This window comes from Acinonyx jubatus, chromosome B3, assembly GCF_027475565.1.
Source record: "Acinonyx jubatus isolate Ajub_Pintada_27869175 chromosome B3, VMU_Ajub_asm_v1.0, whole genome shotgun sequence".
Classification (NCBI taxonomy): domain Eukaryota; kingdom Metazoa; phylum Chordata; class Mammalia; order Carnivora; family Felidae; genus Acinonyx; species Acinonyx jubatus.
In genome coordinates this window covers 75,251,939-75,259,844 of record NC_069386.1, presented here as the reverse complement: position 1 = coordinate 75,259,844, position 7,906 = coordinate 75,251,939, and positions in this window count along the sequence as shown.

The window sequence follows — 7,906 nt, the reverse complement described above, 5'->3', positions numbered from 1 at the left end:
ATATATCCTTCATCTAGCAGCCCCATTCAATTTTCATCAACTGTCCCAATAATACCCTCTATGAAATTTCCAGTACGGGATCACACACTGCACCTGGCCATCATGTCTCTTAAATCTCCTTCAGTTCAGGATGGCTGATGTGGCCCACTTCCCAATCACTCACTTTCTTCATGAGGGTTCCAACCCCTGTGTCAGGCCCTTCAGTCACCTTCTTCCTCTGGACTAGTATTTCATACCTGGCCACTTCTTTGTTCAAGCCTTGACCACTCCTCCCACAACTACAAACACTTGCATTACACTACCTTCCTTTAAAGGGTGTTGACTCCGGATCTGGCTGGCAGTTAAACTAGTGGCAGGACTTCTTGATCATAAAGAGTTTGTTTATCACTTTGTTAAAAAGGGTCTATTTTGGCTTCCTTCTTAGTTCTGGAATGTTGTCCTTGCTCTATTTTCTAATGGTTATTCCTAAAACTTGGCCTTTCGGGAGTACCAGCTAAATGGCTGAGATTTTTACCAAGATCCATCTCCACTCTGCCTGGCCATGAACACAACCATCCCCAGCACTGCATGACCTCTGGTACCACCCTTCAGCTATCAGCCCTGCAGAAGGTGTTCTTGCCTAGGTAGCACAGTCTTGTCCTGCACAGGGGCAGCAATGTCCTCTTAGAGACCCCCAGGTAGACTTCTGGAGCTCCCCTCCATAAAGCTCTTCCTCGCCTAACAAATTCCAGCTACTTGAGCAGTCTCAACTCTGATCTCTACCTGTTCAGCTCAGTGACACTGTGGCTCTGCTCAGGATCCCTGTCTCTGCTCTTTAATAATGAAAGTACCTCAGACAGAAAGACACAGTAAACCTGGAGTGTACCTCATAGGTTTCCCTGTTTTCAAAGATTGGTACTGCCTGTAGTCCAATCCCAGAAAACGGACCATCAGGGATCGTGTCCAGTGTTGTAGCTGTTTATAGCAGTAATCTTGCCACTAGTTATTCCACTAGAAGAGGAATCAAGCCTGTTTTTAAAGGTAAAATTAATTTAATGTGTGAAAATACAGTTGGATACACTGAAAATAAATTAAATTGAAGTGTACAAATTTAGAATTTTTAAAGGTCTTAGAAACTAAAATGGATGAGAAAATGCTTTTTAAAATATTAAGTGAATTTGAATGACTTTACATTATAGCAATACTTTATTTAGCAAAGCTATATACTTATGATTCTTCATAGCACTGATCACCAAGGATGGCAGAATTTACTCTTATGCAAATACTGCTTAGCCTCTTTACTTCACTTTATTTACACAGCACTCTCTTTTTTAAAAAATTTTATTTTATTATTATTTTTGAAAGAGAGAGAGAGAGCATGAAAGCAGGGGAGAGGGGCAGAGGAAGAGAGAGAGAAAAAGAGAGAGAATCCTAAGCAGGCTCCACACTCAGCATGGAGCCCGATGCAGGGCTCGATCTCAAGAACCATGAGATCATGACCTGAGCCAAAATCAAGTCACATGGATGCTCAACGGACTGAGCCACCTAGGCTCCCCTACTCTCATAGCACTTTCTAATCTCTTTGTTTACTCCACAAAGGTCTCTTTTAATGTTATTACATCCTATTATCTGAAGACACATTGACTATTTTGAAAAGAATAAGCATTCATAGGTTACAGCATGGGTTGTATTGAAATGCCAGTTTGACCATAAGTCTATCAGGTGAGTTCTCCAATTGAGGTACGTAATATACCAGCCCTAGAAAAATCCACCAACAGAACAACTCTAAAAAATATAGAGACATAAGATCATCAACCAATGCATCCCTAATTATGCCTTGACTGATTTGAATAAATGATGTTGTGGATGCAATTCCATAGAGACAATGCCAAGTTGACAGTGACAGCATGGATTCATTTAGTGCCACCATTTCCTGGAATGCATTCACACTTCTTTTCTTTTCTTTTTTTTTTCTTTCTTTTCTTTTTTTTTTTTTTTTTTTTTGAGAGAAAGAGAGAAAGAGAGAGAGAGAGAGAGACTATGAGCTGGGGAGGAGCAGACAGAGAGGGAGACACGATCCCAAGATGGCTCCATGCTCTTAGGGCAGAGCCTTGATGCAGGGCTGAAATCCAAAAGTGAGATCATGACCTGAGCTGAAATCAAGAGTCAGATGCTTACCCAACTGAGCCACCCAGGATACCTGCATTCATACTTCTAAGTTTGTTATAACTGGACTATTATTAATGTGTATGTTACTGTAAAAAATATCATCATTAAAGTCTGTTAGATTTTTCAAGTGTACCTAACAAAGGTAGTACAACTCATGGAAATGAATCACAATATTAAATTGTTATATAACCTATATTCATGTATGTAGCTGGTTTTATTTTTTTTAATTATTTTTTAATGTTTATTTTTGAGAGAGCGCAAACAGGGGAGGCACAGAGAGAGAGGGAGACAGAGAATCTGAAGCAGGCTCCAGGCTCCAAGCTGTCAGCACAGAGCCCAATGTGGGACTCGATCCCTCCAACCATGAGATCATGACCTGAGCTAAAGTCAGATGCTTAACCAACTGAGCCACCCCGGGGCCCCTATACCTGGTTTTTAAACATCAATTTAATCATATGCCAAGGTTGAAATGGATGCACTTGAGGCCTACCACTAGAAGAGAATGCCAAGGACTGGATGGGTGAGGACTGAGAGATTACCCCAATTTGGCGAGTGGTAAGACATGTTATGTCTTCTTCCATATGTACCCCCTATGATTTTTTCCCATTGCAAGAAGAAATCTACATCTACAGCTCTGATTTTTCCCACGCTATGACAACAGAAAGCATTATAGCAGAAATCTCACTTTTCTCATGTAGCCATAAAGGATTCCCAAATAATTATAAGTTTTGGTAAGATGCAAAGGACACAAGCTGTTGTTTTTTTTGTTTTGTTTTGTTTTGTTTTCCAAGAGAGACAGATATCAGTGAAAACTGAACAATTTTCACTGAGACCTAGTTTGGCACACAGTCTGTCACTCAGCAGAATAGAATGTAAGCAACATGCAAAGCAGTCTCCTCAGAGACAATGGAGAACATCTCTAGGAATTCCAGTCAGCAGCAGTCAAAGAAAATCTGACTAGGGTAAGGTACCAAAATATGGAATGATTTTTCTCACGTAACTAAGGTACATAAAAGGGTAATCCAGGATTGATTTAGCTGCTCAAAAAAGTGTTTGGTAATAATGATGTTTATAAAAGAATTCCTATACCATGAGAAAAGTTTTGTTGTTTTTTTTTTTTAAGTTAAGGGATGTGTTTGCAATTCTGTAATGAATTTAGAGTAGTATTTAAAAATAGGGGCACCTGGGTAGCTCAGTCAGTTAAGCATCTAACTCTTGAATTCAGCTCAGGTCATGATCTCACTGTCGTGAGATGGAGCCCCAAGTAGGGCTCTGCACTGAACTTGCTTGAGGTTCTTTCTCTCTCTTCCTCTGCCCTTCGTCCCCACTTGAGCTCTCTCTAAAACAAACGAAAACAAAAGCAAAACAAAACAAAAAAAGTAATAAAGGTGTTTATAAGAGTTGTACACGAAGAATACTTTGAGAAGTGTATTATTTCAGAGATGGATGTGATAGGTCTTCTGTAATGTATTTAGAGAAGTGCTTAAAAACACATAATAAAAATGTTCTAAAAAGTGGTAACAGCTTACTGCAAAGAGAAAAGTGCTTTTTTTAAGTGAAGGGGTGTGTGTGCTGTTCTGCAATGCATTTTGAGAGGTGTTTAAAAACACACTGCAAATTTTTCCTTAAGTGTTCATGGTCCTAGGGTCTCTTCTCAAATCAAAGGGTGGCTACTCTACCTCCAAGTATATGTGTGTTCTAGGCAGGAACAAAGCAGAAGAATAAAGGGCAAAAGACAAAATAGTGTACTTCAGTACAAAAGAAGAATACTGATTATTAATGATTTAATGACTATTAAAAGAATACTATAGGTTTTTAAAATTATAGCTTTTGTAGATTAGCTATAAAGTCATCTAAGCAAGATAGCCTTAAGAGAGTGGTTCAAAATTTATATATACCCATAGTGAACAAAATAAAACCTTAGACATGTGAGCTAAAGTAACAATGGAAAGAATACTTTGTCTTCATAGTTCAATGTCACTATCACAGGAATTAAAGATTAATGAGATTGCTCTGAAGAAAGCATGCCCAAGACTCTAACTAGGCAAGAAGCAACCAACCTTGGCTGGATCCTCTGAGGAAGCTCTTCTGTGCTGCAGAAAATTATTTTTGGAAAGGGTTACTACAGGTGAAATAGATGAAGAATGCTGTTTCCTGAGTTTATGGAAGCCTATAACTATCAATTTAAATTGATCAATATTTATAGACCCTATACTGTATGTCACAGACACCGGATTATTTGGTTAATCCTTTCTCTTACTCCACCGAGTGAAAAACAACTAATTCTCTTTGGTCTTTTTTCTGGGGAAACTTAAATTTTAAGTAAATAGGCAGTACATCTTAAGTAGTTAAAATGAAAAAATAACAGTTTGTAACCTGATAGCACGTTATGGCAAAAGTCTATTCTCAAAGAGAATCTAGCACATAAATCTAAGGGATGCTTAAGAATTCTTAAGAAAAACATCTAGAAATTACATAAAAAAATTATTTTTGGCCAATTAAAATAATGTTAAATCTGGACAGTCAGCACTACTTACTTGTCTAAACCACATTCTGAGAATAAATAAACAAACAAAAGCACATTCTGAGAAATTTAGATGGGACAGGTGACTAAAATTTAATATAATCTATGCTGCCTTATTTTTTTATTTAATTTTCAAGGGAATCTGTGGTGAGGAGTATGGACCCTTGATTTATTTATTAACAAGTAATAAACATTATAACACATTTATGGATGGAGGAAAAAAAAAAGGTGAGAACTGTCTACAGAAAGATAAAACCAATGAGAATCAACTTGATTCTGATCTTTATATAAAAATCTCATTTTGATAGTTAAGTCCTTGAGGAGAGCTCATGGTTGTGAAGCACCAGATATCTCTGAAAGCCAGAATGAAGGGTGAGGCTGAAAACAAAAGGTCTATTGGATAATCTGCTTATAAGTTCAAACTAGCTTCCCTCCTTCTTTCAGCAATTGCTTCTCCTTTACCTAGGAGGAATAATATATCGAGTTAACCTCTAAAGAATCTGAACAACACAGCTACAGACCTAGGGACATGACACAAAATTACAGGCCAACATATGGACATACTCAAAGCAAAGGACATCCTGCATTCTGAACACAGACCCCACCCTGTGGTCCTAATCTGCTGACAGCCAGACAAACCCTCAGAAAGGAGAAGGGAGGCTTTGTTTCTAAAACAATAATCAACCCAAGCAAAAAGACATATAGATACTAATATTTAGATTCCCCAATGACAGAGACTACTTTCACCCAATAACCTTATGCTTCAGCTTACCTAGTAAGAAGTCTCAGCCATATACCCAATTTTCAAACAGCTATTTGGTGCCTCACTATTAAAAGTATCAGCTTAGGATCATTAGATATCCAAAGAAAACCTAAAATATGAAAAACAAACAATAAAAAAGGTAAAAGGAATTTTAAGAAAAAAACAAACTTCGAAAATATGTGCAATTAATGAATCATATCATAAAACACTGACTCAAGAAAATAATATTACGGGGATATGAGAAAAAAATATAAGAGGTCAACAAAATAAGAGCTGCTAGAAATTACCACTATCATAGCAGAAATTTTTTAAATCCAGTAGAAGAGCTAGAAGATAAAGTCAAGCTAATCACATGGATAAGGAAACAAAAAGACAAAAAAAATTATAAGAAAATCAGAAGATCAATTCAGGAGATCCAATCTCCCTTTCATGGGAATTCTACAGAGAAAAAACAAGTAAAACAAAATGAAAAGAATTTTTAAAGAAACAGTACAAGAAAAAGATTTAAAACTGAAAACACTAAGTTTGGGAGTTAAAACATAAACAATGAAAAAAGATGCATAAAGCACAATGATGAAAAATTTCAAAATAAAAAAATAGGAAATACTAAAAGTTTGTAGACATAACAAGGTCACATAAAAGGACTCAGCAGCAGTGATATGGATAACTGAAAACATTGAAGCAATGCTTTAAAAATTCTAAGGCAAAATTATTTCCAATCTATAATTCATTACCTAGCCAAAATACTACACCAAATGGAAAATCAAAATTATCATGTTTAGCCATGCAAGATATAAAAATAGCTACTTACGTACCTACCCATTCCTTTTTTTTTTTTTTTTTTTTTACCTTTTCTATTCAGCTCACTACATTTTTCCATACAAAATTCGTCTGTATTTACATGGTCTCAGAAGCAAAAACTCTCCAATACTCAAGGCTTTGGGGAATACAATACCAAGAGAGATGGATTGAAATAGGTAGGGAAAGAGATAAGAGTTAATGTCAAAATTCCTGGCATTATAATTTGCCCAAACAAGAATTCTAAGATTCAGTAAAGAAATAGAAAAAGGTATAGGGTCCAGGAAAAAAGCAATCCAAACCAGAAATTGGACACAGGGAATCCCACGTATGATGGTAAATGAAAATCCCAGGATAACAGCTGTGCAGGAGGCCCAAAAAGCAACAGTTGAAATTGAAGCAAGAGGTCAGAAGGCTCCAGAAAGTATTTCTCAAAAAGGGGTAGTAGGAGGACTGATGTATTTAGCAGAGTTAGAAGTGTTTTCTCTGTTGGTTTGTACGGAGCTAAATGTGTGGTAGGAAAACAATAAAACAAAGAGATCACTATATGGCAGACTTTAAACGGCCCCCACTCCTGTTTTCTGGTATTCATATCTTTGTGTATGTAAATCCCTCCCCTTGAGTTTCAGGAGGACCTGTAACCTGCTTCTCATCAAAAGAATATGACAAAGATGATGAGATGCCACTCCTGTCATTACATTATGCTTTGTAAGACTCTGTCTTGCTAGCAGACTTGCTCTGCCTCTTGTTGGCCTTGAAGAAGTGATAGAAAAAACAGCAGGGTGCCTGGATGCCTCAGTTGGTTGGGCATTGGACGGACTCTTAATTTCAGCTCAGGTCATGATCTTATATGGTTGTGAGATAGAGTCCATGTAGGGGAGCCTGCTTGGGATTTTCTCTCTCTCTCTCTCTCTCTCTCTCTCTCTCTCTCTCTCTCTCTCCGTCCCACCCCCCTCACGCTCATTCTCTCTCTCTCAAAATAATAAAAAAACAAAAAAGAAAGAGAGAGAGAAAGAGAAAGAAATAAGAAGCAGCAATATAAAACATTAACTCCAGGGGACAAAAACTTGTGTAAGAAAATGTATAGAACACTATGTGGCTTAGCCATGAATATTTATGGTCATAATGATATAAACTCTGAATGTTGACTCTATAAAATTTCTGAATTGAGAATGAGAGGGAAAGTACATATTTCGCAGAAGAAAAGTTTATAAGAAAACTAATTCCTCTTCTCCATGGTAGTAGTAACAACAAAATTAATTTTTGGATTTCCATACACTATGCAATTTTCAAGCACCAAGATACATGATTTCATACGCCGATCAGGAGCTTTATCCACCCTTCTCAACTTTCTGGGCATTCTTTCCTCTTGCCCACTTCCCTGACTTTCCATCCACCATCCCTGACACTGTCCGCCACTCCAGTTCGGTTCCTGCAACCCTTGACACCTTCCTTTACTAAAAGGCTGTGCATGAACATGCTCAGTGAAGCCCTCTGAAGAGAACTAATCAAACCTTCCTAGTGAGAATGGAAGGATTTAGACCAAGAACACCAACCCTCCTGGGCTATATGAAAGAGAAATCAAAACTGCTGCTATTTAGAGCTACAGGATAAAGCATTGGGTTTTCCTTGAGGTGGAGACCTGCAGCATTTCACTCAGGACAGCTCAACAT